The sequence below is a fragment of the Camellia sinensis genome, chromosome 15 (genome assembly GCF_055761805.1).
Source record: "Camellia sinensis isolate YWXY chromosome 15, ASM5576180v1, whole genome shotgun sequence".
NCBI lineage: Eukaryota > Viridiplantae > Streptophyta > Magnoliopsida > Ericales > Theaceae > Camellia > Camellia sinensis.
The window spans coordinates 4203801-4218150 of NC_138975.1; positions in this window are offsets into that span (position 1 = coordinate 4203801).

Here is a 14350-nt window from a genome sequence, read left to right on the forward strand (position 1 = left end):
CAGGAGAATCCGTATTGGTGTTCGAGTGTTCGAACCGTAATGCGCAAGAAATGGTATGTAAACCCCGTATTTACATATCTGCCACTGTGGAGGAGAATCCGTATAGGTGTTCGAGTGTTCGAACCGTAATGCGCAAGAAATGGTACCGAAACCCCGTATTTACATATCTGCCACTGTGCAGGAGAATTCGTATCGGTGTTCGAGTGTTCGAACCGTAATGCGCAAGAAATGGTACGGAAACCCCGTATTTACATATCTGCCACTGTGCAGGAGAATCCGTATAGGTGTTCGAGTGTTCTAACCGTAATGCGCAAGAAATGGTATGGAAACCCCGTATTTACATATCTGCCACTGTGCAGGAGAATCCGGATAGGTGTTCGAGTGTTCGAACCGTAATGCGCAAGAAATGGTACGGAAACCCCGTATTTACATATCTGCCACTGTGCAGGAGAATCCGCATAGGTGTTCGAGTGTTCGAACCGTAATGCGCAAGAAATGGTACCGAAACCCCGTATTTACATATCTGCCACTGTCCAGGAGAATTCGTATAGGTGTTCGAGTGTTCGAACCGTAATGCGCAAGAAATGGTACGGAAACCCCGTATTTACATATCTGCCCCTGTGCAGGAGAATCCGTATAGGTGTTCGAGTGTTCGAACCGTAATGCGCAAGAAATGGTAAGGAAACCCCGTATTTACATATCTGCCACTGTGCAGGAGAATCCGTATAGTTGTTCGAGTGTTCGAACCGTAATGCGCAAGAAATGGTACGGAAACCCCGTATTTACATATCTGCCGCTGTGCAGGAGAATCCGTATTGGTGTTCGAGTGTTCGAACCGTAATGCGCAAGAAATGGTATGTAAACCCCGTATTTACATATCTGCCACTGTGCAGGAGAATCCGTACAGGTGTTCGAGTGTTCGAACCGTAATGCGGAAGAAATGGTATGTAAACCCCGTATTTACATATCTGCCACTGTGCAGGAGAATCCGTATAGGTGTTCGAGTGTTCGAACCGTAATGCGCAAGAAATGGTACAGAAACCCCGTATTTACATATCTGCCACTGTGCAGGAGAATCCGTATAGGTGTTCGAGTGTTCGAACCGTAATGCGCAAGAAATGGTATGGAAACCCCGTATTTACATATCTGCCACTGTGCAGGAGAATCCGTATAGGTGTTCGAGTGTTCGAACCGTAATGCGCAAGAAATGGTAAGGAAACCCCGTATTTACATATCTGCCGCTGTGCAGGAGAATCCGTATTGGTGTTCGAGTGTTCGAACCGTAATGCGCAAGAAATGGTATGTAAACCCCGTATTTACATATCTGCCACTGTGGAGGAGAATCCGTATAGGTGTTCGAGTGTTCGAACCGTAATGCGCAAGAAATGGTACGGAAACCCCGTATTTACATATCTGTCACTGTGCAGGAGAATTCGTATAGGTGTTCGAGTGTTCGAACCGTAATGCGCAAGAAATGGTACGGAAACCTCGTATTTACATATCTGCCACTGTGCAGGAGAATCCGTATAGGTGTTCGAGTGTTCGAACCGTAATGCGCAAGAAATGGTAAGGAAACCCCGTATTTACATATCTGCCACTGTGCAGGAGAATTCGTATCGGTGTTCGAGTGTTCGAACCGTAATGCGCAAGAAATGGTACGGAAACCCCGTATTTACATATCTGCCGCTGTGCAGGAGAATCCGTATAGGTGTTCGAGTGTTCGAACCGTAATGGGCAAGAAATGGTATGTAAACCCCGTATTTACATATCTGCCACTGTGGAGGAGAATCCGTATAGGTGTTCGAGTGTTCGAACCGTAATGCGCAAGAAATGGTACCGAAACCCCGTATTTACATATCTGCCACTGTGCAGGAGAATTCGTATCGGTGTTCGAGTGTTCGAACCGTAATGCGCAAGAAATGGTACGGAAACCCCGTATTTACATATCTTCCACTGTGCAGGAGAATCCGTATCGGTGTTCGAGTGTTCTAACCGTAATGCGCAAGAAATGGTATGGAAACCCCGTATTTACATATCTGCCACTGTGCAGGAGAATCCGGACAGGTGTTCGAGTGTTCGAACCGTAATGCGGAAGAAATGGTATGTAAACCCCGTATTTACATATCTGCCACTGTGCAGGAGAATCCGCATAGGTGTTCGAGTGTTCGAACCGTAATGCGCAAGAAATGGTACCGAAACCCCGTATTTACATATCTGCCACTGTGTAGGAGATTTCGTATAGGTGTTCGAGTGTTCGAACCGTAATGCGCAAGAAATGGTACGGAAACCCCGTATTTACATATCCGCCGCTGTGCAGGAGAATCCGTATTGGTGTTCGAGTGTTCGAACCGTAATGCGCAAGAAATGGTATGTAAACCCCGTATTTACATATCTGCCACTGTGGAGGAGAATCCGTATTGGTGTTCGAGTGTTCGAACCGTAATGCGCAAGAAATGGTATGTAAACCCCGTATTTACATATCTGCCACTGTGGAGGAGAATCCGTATCGGTGTTCGAGTGTTCGAACCGTAATGCGCAAGAAATGGTACGGAAACCCCGTATTTACATATCTGCCACTGTCCAGGAGAATCCGTATAGGTGTTCGAGTGTTCGAACCGTAATGCGCAAGAAATGGTACGGAAACCTCGTATTTACATATCTGCCACTGTGCAGGAGAATCCGTATAGGTGTTCGAGTGTTCGAACCGTAATGCGCAAGAAATGGTAAGGAAACCCCGTATTTACATATCTGCCACTGTGCAGGAGAATCCGTATAGTTGTTCGAGTGTTCGAACCGTAATGCGCAAGAAATGGTACGGAAACCCCGTATTTACATATCTGCCGCTGTGCAGGAGAATCCGTATTGGTGTTCGAGTGTTCGAACCGTAATGCGCAAGAAATGGTATGTAAACCCCGTATTTACATATCTGCCACTGTGCAGGAGAATCCGTATAGGTGTTCGAGTGTTCGAACCGTAATGCGCAAGAAATGGTAAGGAAACCCCGTATTTACATATCTGCCACTGTGCAGGAGAATCCGTATAGTTGTTCGAGTGTTCGAACCGTAATGCGCAAGAAATGGTACGGAAACCCCGTATTTACATATCTTCCACTGTGCAGGAGAATCCGTATCGGTGTTCGAGTGTTCGAACCGTAATGCGCAAGAAATGGTATGGAAACCCCGTATTTACATATCTGCCACTGTGCAGGAGAATCCGGATAGGTGTTCGAGTGTTCGAACCGTAATGCGCAAGAAATGGTACGGAAACCCCGTATTTACATATCTGCCACTGTGCAGGAGAATCCGCATAGGTGTTCGAGTGTTCGAACCGTAATGCGCAAGAAATGGTACCGAAACCCCGTATTTACATATCTGCCACTGTGCAGGAGAATCCGTATAGGTGTTCGAGTGTTCTAACCGTAATGCGCAAGAAATGGTACGGAAACCCCGTATTTACATATCCGCCACTGTGCAGGAGAATCCGGATAGGTGTTCGAGTGTTCGAACCGTAATGCGCAAGAAATGGTATGTAAACCCCGTATTTACATATCTGCCACTGTGCAGGAGAATCCGCATAGGTGTTCGAGTGTTCGAACCGTAATGCGCAAGAAATGGTACCGAAACCCCGTATTTACATATCTGCCACTGTGTAGGAGAATTCGTATAGGTGTTCGAGTGTTCGAACCGTAATGCGCAAGAAATGGTACGGAAACCCCGTATTTACATATCTGCCGCTGTGCAGGAGAATCCGCATAGGTGTTCGAGTTTTCGAACCGTAATGCGCAAGAAATGGTACCGAAACCCCGTATTTACATATCTGCCACTGTCCAGGAGAATTCGTATAGGTGTTCGAGTGTTCGAACCGTAATGCGCAAGAAATGGTACGGAAACCCCGTATTTACATATCTGCCCCTGTGCAGGAGAATCCGTATAGGTGTTCGAGTGTTCGAACCGTAATGCGCAAGAAATGGTAAGGAAACCCCGTATTTACATATCTACCACTGTGCAGGAGAATCCGTATAGTTGTTCGAGTGTTCGAACCGTAATGCGCAAGAAATGGTACGGAAACCCCGTATTTACATATCTGCCACTGTGCAGGAGAATCCGTATTGGTGTTCGAGTGTTCGAACCGTAATGCGCAAGAAATGGTATGTAAACCCCGTATTTACATATCTGCCACTGTGCAGGAGAATCCGTATAGGTGTTCGAGTGTTCGAAGCGTAATGCGCAAGAAATGGTACCGAAACCCCGTATTTACATATCTGCCACTGTGCAGGAGAATTCGTATCGGTGTTCGAGTGTTCGAACCGTAATGCGCAAGAAATGGTACGGAAACCCCGTATTTACATATCTTCCACTGTGCAGGAGAATCCGTATAGGTGTTCGAGTGTTCTAACCGTAATGCGCTAGAAATGGTATGGAAACCCCGTATTTACATATCTGCCACTGTGCAGGAGAATCCGGATAGGTGTTCGAGTGTTCGAACCGTAATGCGCAAGAAATGGTACGGAAACCCCGTATTTACATATCTGCCACTGTGCAGGAGAATCCGCATAGGTGTTCGAGTGTTCGAACCGTAATGCGCAAGAAATGGTACCGAAACCCCGTATTTACATATCTGCCACTGTGTAGGAGAATTCGTATAGGTGTTCGAGTGTTCGAACCGTAATGCGCAAGAAATGGTACGGAAACCCCGTATTTACATATCTGCCGCTGTGCAGGAGAATCCGTATAGGTGTTCGAGTTTTCGAACCGTAATGCGCAAGAAATGGTAAGGAAACCCCGTATTTACATATCTGCCACTGTGCAGGAGAATCCGTATAGTTGTTCGAGTGTTCGAACCGTAATGCGCAAGAAATGGTACGGAAACCCCGTATTTACATATCTGCCGCTGTGCAGGAGAATCCGTATTGGTGTTCGAGTGTTCGAACCGTAATGCGCAAGAAATGGTATGTAAACCCCGTATTTACATATCTGCCACTGTGGAGGAGAATCCGTATAGGTGTTCGAGTGTTCGAACCGTAATGCGCAAGAAATGGTACCGAAACCCCGTATTTACATATCTGCCACTGTCCAAGAGAATTCGTATAGGTGTTCGAGTGTTCGAACCGTAATGCGCAAGAAATGGTACGGAAACCCCGTATTTACATATCTGCCACTGTGCAGGAGAATCCGTATAGGTGTTCGAGTGTTCGAACCGTAATGCGCAAGAAATGGTAAGGAAACCCCGTATTTACATATCTGCCACTGTGCAGGAGAATCCGTATAGTTGTTCGAGTGTTCGAACCGTAATGCGCAAGAAATGGTATGGAAACCCCGTATTTACATATCTGCCACTGTGCAGGAGAATCCGTATAGGTGTTCGAGTGTTCGAACCGTAATGCGCAAGAAATGGTACGGAAACCCCGTATTTACATATCTGTCACTGTGCAGGAGAATCCGCATAGGTGTTCGAGTGTTCGAACCGTAATGTGCAAGAAATGATATGTAAACCCCGTATTTACATATCTGCCACTGTGCAGGAGAATCCGTATAGGTGTTCGAGTGTTCGAACCGTAATGCGCAAGAAATGGTAAGGAAACCCCGTATTTACATATCTGCCACTGTGCAGGAGAATTCGTATCGGTGTTCGAGTGTTCGAACCGTATTGCGCAAGAAATGGTACGGAAACCCCGTATTTACATATCTGCCACTGTGCAGGAGAATCCGTATAGGTGTTCGAGTGTTCGAACCGTAATGGGCAAGAAATGGTATGTAAACCCCGTATTTACATATCTGCCACTCTGCAGGAGAATCCGGATAGGTGTTCGAGTGTTCGAACCGTAATGCGCAAGAAATGGTACGGAAACCCCGTATTTACATATCTGTCACTGTGCAGGAGAATCCGCATAGGTGTTCGAGTGTTCGAACCGTAATGCGCAAGAAATGGTACCGAAACCCCGTATTTACATATCTGCCACTTTGCAGGAGAATTCGTATAGGTGTTCGAGTGTTCGAACCGTAATGCGCAAGAAATGGTATGGAAACCCCGTATTTACATATCTGCCACTGTGCAGGAGAATCCGTACAGGTGTTCGAGTGTTCGAACCGTAATGCGGAAGAAATGGTATGTAAACCCCGTATTTACATATCTGCCACTGTGCAGGAGAATCCGTATAGGTGTTCGAGTGTTCGAACCGTAATGCGCAAGAAATGGTACAGAAACCCCGTATTTACATATCTGCCACTGTGCAGGAGAATCCGTATAGTTGTTCAAGTGTTCGAACCGTAATGCGCAAGAAATGGTATGGAAACCCCGTATTTACATATCTGCCACTGTGCAGGAGAATCCGTATAGGTGTTCGAGTGTTCGAACCGTAATGCGCAAGAAATGGTACGGAAACCCCGTATTTACATATCTGCCGCTGTGCAGGAGAATCCGTATTGGTGTTCGAGTGTTCGAACCGTAATGCGCAAGAAATGGTATGTAAACCCCTTATTTACATATCTGCCACTGTGGAGGAGAATCCGTATAGGTGTTCGAGTGTTCGAACCGTAATGCGCAAGAAATGGTACCGAAACCCCGTATTTACATATCTGCCACTGTCCAGGAGAATTCGTATAGGTGTTCGAGTGTTCGAACCGTAATGCGCAAGAAATGGTACGGAAACCTCGTATTTACATATCTGCCACTGTGCAGGGGAATCCGTATAGGTGTTCGAGTGTTCGAACCGTAATGCGCAAGAAATGGTAAGGAAACCCCGTATTTACATATCTGCCACTGTGCAGGAGAATCCGTATAGTTGTTCGAGTGTTCGAACCGTAATGCGCAAGAAATGGTACGGAAACCCCGTATTTACATATCTGCCGCTGTGCAGGAGAATCCGTATTGGTGTTCGAGTGTTCGAACCGTAATGCGCAAGAAATGGTATGTAAACCCCGTATTTACATATCTGCCACTGTGGAGGAGAATCCGTATAGGTGTTCGAGTGTTCGAACCGTAATGCGCAAGAAATGGTACCGAAACCCCGTATTTACATATCTGCCACTGTGCAGGAGAATTCGTATCGGTGTTCGAGTGTTCGAACCGTAATGCGCAAGAAATGGTACGGAAACCCCGTATTTACATATCTTCCACTGTGTAGGAGAATCCGTATCGGTGTTCGAGTGTTCTGACCGTAATGCGCAAGAAATGGTATGGAAACCCCGTATTTACATATCTGCCACTGTGCAGGAGAATCCGGATAGGTGTTCGAGTGTTCGAACCGTAATGCGCAAGAAATGGTACGGAAACCCCGTATTTACATATCTGCCACTGTGCAGGAGAATCCGCATAGGTGTTCGAGTGTTCGAACCGTAATGCGCAAGAAATGGTACCGAAACCCCGTATTTACATATCTGCCACTGTGCAGGAGAATTCGTATCGGTGTTCGAGTGTTCGAACCGTAATGCGCAAGAAATGGTACGGAAACCCCGTATTTACATATCTGCCACTGTGCAGGAGAATCCGTATAGGTGTTCGAGTGTTCTAACCGTAATGCGCAAGAAATGGTATGGAAACCCCGTATTTACATATCTGCCACTGTGCAGGAGAATCCGGATAGGTGTTCGAGTGTTCGAACCGTAATGCGCAAGAAATGGTACGGAAACCCCGTATTTACATATCTGCCACTGTGCAGGAGAATCCGCATAGGTGTTCGAGTGTTCGAACCGTAATGCGCAAGAAATGGTACCGAAACCCCGTATTTACATATCTGCCACTGTCCAGGAGAATTCGTATAGGTGTTCGAGTGTTCGAACCGTAATGCGCAAGAAATGGTACGGAAACCCCGTATTTACATATCTGCCCCTGTGCAGGAGAATCCGTATAGGTGTTCGAGTGTTCGAACCGTAATGCGCAAGAAATGGTAAGGAAACCCCGTATTTACATATCTACCACTGTGCAGGAGAATCCGTATAGTTGTTCGAGTGTTCGAACCGTAATGCGCAAGAAATGGTACGGAAACCCCGTATTTACATATCTGCCACTGTGCAGGAGAATCCGTATTGGTGTTCGAGTGTTCGAACCGTAATGCGCAAGAAATGGTATGTAAACCCCGTATTTACATATCTGCCACTGTGCAGGAGAATCCGTATAGGTGTTCGAGTGTTCGAAGCGTAATGCGCAAGAAATGGTACCGAAACCCCGTATTTACATATCTGCCACTGTGCAGGAGAATTCGTATCGGTGTTCGAGTGTTCGAACCGTAATGCGCAAGAAATGGTACGGAAACCCCGTATTTACATATCTTCCACTGTGCAGGAGAATCCGTATAGGTGTTCGAGTGTTCTAACCGTAATGCGCTAGAAATGGTATGGAAACCCCGTATTTACATATCTGCCACTGTGCAGGAGAATCCGGATAGGTGTTCGAGTGTTCGAACCGTAATGCGCAAGAAATGGTACGGAAACCCCGTATTTACATATCTGCCACTGTGCAGGAGAATCCGCATAGGTGTTCGAGTGTTCGAACCGTAATGCGCAAGAAATGGTACCGAAACCCCGTATTTACATATCTGCCACTGTGTAGGAGAATTCGTATAGGTGTTTGAGTGTTCGAACCGTAATGCGCAAGAAATGGTACGGAAACCCCGTATTTACATATCTGCCGCTGTGCAGGAGAATCCGTATAGGTGTTCGAGTTTTCGAACCGTAATGCGCAAGAAATGGTAAGGAAACCCCGTATTTACATATCTGCCACTGTGCAGGAGAATCCGTATAGTTGTTCGAGTGTTCGAACCGTAATGCGCAAGAAATGGTACGGAAACCCCGTATTTACATATCTGCCGCTGTGCAGGAGAATCCGTATTGGTGTTCGAGTGTTCGAACCGTAATGCGCAAGAAATGGTATGTAAACCCCGTATTTACATATCTGCCACTGTGGAGGAGAATCCGTATAGGTGTTCGAGTGTTCGAACCGTAATGCGCAAGAAATGGTACCGAAACCCCGTATTTACATATCTGCCACTGTCCAAGAGAATTCGTATAGGTGTTCGAGTGTTCGAACCGTAATGCGCAAGAAATGGTACGGAAACCCCGTATTTACATATCTGCCACTGTGCAGGAGAATCCGTATAGGTGTTCGAGTGTTCGAACCGTAATGCGCAAGAAATGGTAAGGAAACCCCGTATTTACATATCTGCCACTGTGCAGGAGAATCCGTATAGTTGTTCGAGTGTTCGAACCGTAATGCGCAAGAAATGGTATGGAAACCCCGTATTTACATATCTGCCACTGTGCAGGAGAATCCGTATAGGTGTTCGAGTGTTCGAACCGTAATGCGCAAGAAATGGTACGGAAACCACGTATTTACATATCTGTCACTGTGCAGGAGAATCCGCATAGGTGTTCGAGTGTTCGAACCGTAATGTGCAAGAAATGATATGTAAACCCCGTATTTACATATCTGCCACTGTGCAGGAGAATCCGTATAGGTGTTCGAGTGTTCGAACCGTAATGCGCAAGAAATGGTAAGGAAACCCCGTATTTACATATCTGCCACTGTGCAGGAGAATTCGTATCGGTGTTCGAGTGTTCGAACCGTATTGCGCAAGAAATGGTACGGAAACCCCGTATTTACATATCTGCCACTGTGCAGGAGAATCCGTATAGGTGTTCGAGTGTTCGAACCGTAATGGGCAAGAAATGGTATGTAAACCCCGTATTTACATATCTGCCACTCTGCAGGAGAATCCGGATAGGTGTTCGAGTGTTCGAACCGTAATGCGCAAGAAATGGTACGGAAACCCCGTATTTACATATCTGTCACTGTGCAGGAGAATCCGCATAGGTGTTCGAGTGTTCGAACCGTAATGCGCAAGAAATGGTACCGAAACCCCGTATTTACATATCTGCCACTTTGCAGGAGAATTCGTATAGGTGTTCGAGTGTTCGAACCGTAATGCGCAAGAAATGGTATGGAAACCCCGTATTTACATATCTGCCACTGTGCAGGAGAATCCGTACAGGTGTTCGAGTGTTCGAACCGTAATGCGGAAGAAATGGTATGTAAACCCCGTATTTACATATCTGCCACTGTGCAGGAGAATCCGTATAGGTGTTCGAGTGTTCGAACCGTAATGCGCAAGAAATGGTACAGAAACCCCGTATTTACATATCTGCCACTGTGCAGGAGAATCCGTATAGTTGTTCAAGTGTTCGAACCGTAATGCGCAAGAAATGGTAAGGAAACCCCGTATTTACATATCTGCCACTGTGCAGGAGAATCCGTATAGGTGTTCGAGTGTTCGAACCGTAATGCGCAAGAAATGGTACGGAAACCCCGTATTTACATATCTGCCGCTGTGCAGGAGAATCCGTATTGGTGTTCGAGTGTTCGAACCGTAATGCGCAAGAAATGGTATGTAAACCCCTTATTTACATATCTGCCACTGTGGAGGAGAATCCGTATAGGTGTTCGAGTGTTCGAACCGTAATGCGCAAGAAATGGTACCGAAACCCCGTATTTACATATCTGCCACTGTCCAGGAGAATTCGTATAGGTGTTCGAGTGTTCGAACCGTAATGCGCAAGAAATGGTACGGAAACCTCGTATTTACATATCTGCCACTGTGCAGGGGAATCCGTATAGGTGTTCGAGTGTTCGAACCGTAATGCGCAAGAAATGGTAAGGAAACCCCGTATTTACATATCTGCCACTGTGCAGGAGAATCCGTATAGTTGTTCGAGTGTTCGAACCGTAATGCGCAAGAAATGGTACGGAAACCCCGTATTTACATATCTGCCGCTGTGCAGGAGAATCCGTATTGGTGTTCGAGTGTTCGAACCGTAATGCGCAAGAAATGGTATGTAAACCCCGTATTTACATATCTGCCACTGTGGAGGAGAATCCGTATAGGTGTTCGAGTGTTCGAACCGTAATGCGCAAGAAATGGTACCGAAACCCCGTATTTACATATCTGCCACTGTGCAGGAGAATTCGTATCGGTGTTCGAGTGTTCGAACCGTAATGCGCAAGAAATGGTACGGAAACCCCGTATTTACATATCTTCCACTGTGTAGGAGAATCCGTATCGGTGTTCGAGTGTTCTAACCGTAATGCGCAAGAAATGGTATGGAAACCCCGTATTTACATATCTGCCACTGTGCAGGAGAATCCGGATAGGTGTTCGAGTGTTCGAACCGTAATGCGCAAGAAATGGTACGGAAACCCCGTATTTACATATCTGCCACTGTGCAGGAGAATCCGCATAGGTGTTCGAGTGTTCGAACCGTAATGCGCAAGAAATGGTACCGAAACCCCGTATTTACATATCTGCCACTGTGTAGGAGAATTCGTATAGGTGTTCGAGTGTTCGAACCGTAATGCGCAAGAAATGGTACGGAAACCCCGTATTTACATATCCACCGCTGTGCAGGAGAATCCGTATTGGTGTTCGAGTGTTCGAACCGTAATGCGCAAGAAATGGTATGTAAACCCCGTATTTACATATCTGCCACTGTGGAGGAGAATCCGTATAGGTGTTCGAGTGTTCGAACCGTAATGCGCAAGAAATGGTACCGAAACCCCGTATTTACATATCTGCCACTGTGCAGGAGAATTCGTATCGGTGTTCGAGTGTTCGAACCGTAATGCGCAAGAAATGGTACGGAAACCCCGTATTTACATATCTGCCACTGTGCAGGAGAATCCGTATAGGTGTTCGAGTGTTCTAACCGTAATGCGCAAGAAATGGTATGGAAACCCCGTATTTACATATCTGCCACTGTGCAGGAGAATCCGGATAGGTGTTCGAGTGTTCGAACCGCAATGCGCAAGAAATGGTACGGAAACCCCGTATTTACATATCTGCCACTGTGCAGGAGAATCCGCATAGGTGTTCGAGTGTTCGAACCGTAATGCGCAAGAAATGGTACCGAAACCCCGTATTTACATATCTGCCACTGTGCAGGAGAATTCGTATAGGTGTTCGAGTGTTCGAACCGTAATGCGTAAGAAATGGTATGGAAACCCCGTATTTACATATCTGCCACTGTGCAGGAGAATCCGTATAGGTGTTCGAGTGTTCAAACCGTAATGCGCAAGAAATGGTATGTAAACCCCGTATTTACGTATCTGCCACTGTGCAGGAGAATCCGTATAGGTGTTCGAGTGTTCGAACCGTAATGCGCAAGAAATGGTACCGAAACCCCGTATTTACATATCTGCCACTGTGCAGGACAATCCGTATAGTTGTTCGAGTGTTCGAACCGTAATGCGCAAGAAATGGTATGGAAACCCCGTATTTACATATCTGCCACTGTGCAGGAGAATCCGTATAGGTGTTCGAGTGTTCGAACCGTAATGCGCAAGAAATGGTACGGAAACCCCGTATTTACATATCTGCCGCTGTGCAGGAGAATCCGTATTGGTGTTCGAGTGTTCGAACCGTAATGCGCAAGAAATGGTATGTAAACCCCGTATTTACATATCTGCCACTGTGGAGGAGAATCCGTATAGGTGTTCGAGTGTTCGAACCGTAATGCGCAAGAAATGGTACCGAAACCCCGTATTTACATATCTGCCACTGTGCAGGAGAATTCGTATCGGTGTTCGAGTGTTCGAACCGTAATGCGCAAGAAATGGTACGGAAACCCCGGATTTACATATCTTCCACTGTGCAGGAGAATCCGTATCGGTGTTCGAGTGTTCTAACCGTAATGCGCAAGAAATGGTATGGAAACCCCGTATTTACATATCTGCCACTGTGCAGGAGAATCTGGATAGGTGTTCGAGTGTTCGAACCGTAATGCGCAAGAAATGGTACGGAAACCCCGTATTTACATATCTGCCACTGTGCAGGAGAATCCGCATAGGTGTTCGAGTGTTCGAACCGTAATGCGCAAGAAATGGTACCGAAACCCCGTATTTACATATCTGCCACTGTGTAGGAGAATTCGTATAGGTGTTCGAGTGTTCGAACCGTAATGCGCAAGAAATGGTACGGAAACCCCGTATTTACATATCCGCCGCTGTGCAGGAGAATCCGTATTGGTGTTCGAGTGTTCGAACCGTAATGCGCAAGAAATGGTATGTAAACCCCGTATTTACATATCTGCCACTGTGGAGGAGAATCCGTATAGGTGTTCGAGTGTTCGAACCGTAATGCGCAAGAAATGGTACCGAAACCCCGTATTTACATATCTGCCACTGTGCAGGAGAATTCGTATCGGTGTTCGAGTGTTCGAACCGTAATGCGCAAGAAATGGTACGGAAACCCCGTATTTACATATCTGCCACTGTGCAGGAGAATCCGTATAGGTGTTCGAGTGTTCTAACCGTAATGCGCAAGAAATGGTATGGAAACCCCGTATTTACATATCTGCCACTGTGCAGGAGAATCCGGATAGGTGTTCGAGTGTTCGAACCGCAATGCGCAAGAAATGGTACGGAAACCCCGTATTTACATATCTGCCACTGTGCAGGAGAATCCGCATAGGTGTTCGAGTGTTCGAACCGTAATGCGCAAGAAATGGTACCGAAACCCCGTATTTACATATCTGCCACTGTGCAGGAGAATTCGTATAGGTGTTCGAGTGTTCGAACCGTAATGCGTAAGAAATGGTATGGAAACCCCGTATTTACATATCTGCCACTGTGCAGGAGAATCCGTATAGGTGTTCGAGTGTTCCAACCGTAATGCGCTAGAAATGGTATGTAAACCCCGTATTTACGTATCTGCCACTGTGCAGTAGAATCCGTATAGGTGTTCGAGTGTTCGAACCGTAATGCGCAAGAAATGGTACCGAAACCCCGTATTTACATATCTGCCACTGTGCAGGACAATCCGTATAGTTGTTCGAGTGTTCGAACCGTAATGCGCAAGAAATGGTATGGAAACGCCGTATTTACATATCTGCCACTGTGCAGGAGAATTCGTATGGGTGTTCGAGTGTTCGAACCGTAATGCGCAAGAAATGGTACGGAAACCCCGTATTTACATATCTGCCACTGTGCAGGAGAATCCGTATAGGTGTTCGAGTGTTCGAACCGTAATGCGCAAGAAATGGTGTGGAAACCCCGTATTTACATATCTGCCACTGTGCAGGAGAATTCGTATAGGTGTTCGAGTGTTCGAACCGTAATGCGCAAGAAATGGTACGGAAACCCCGTATTTACATATCTGCCACTGTGCAGGAGAATCCGCATAGGTGTTCGAGTGTTCGAACCGTAATGTGCAAGAAATGGTATGTAAACCCCGTATTTACATATCTGCCACTGTGCAGGAGAATCCGTATAGGTGTTCGAGTGTTTGAACCGTAATGCGCAAGAAATGGTACGGAAACCCCGTATTTACATATCTGCCACTGTGCAGGAGAATCCGCATAGGTGT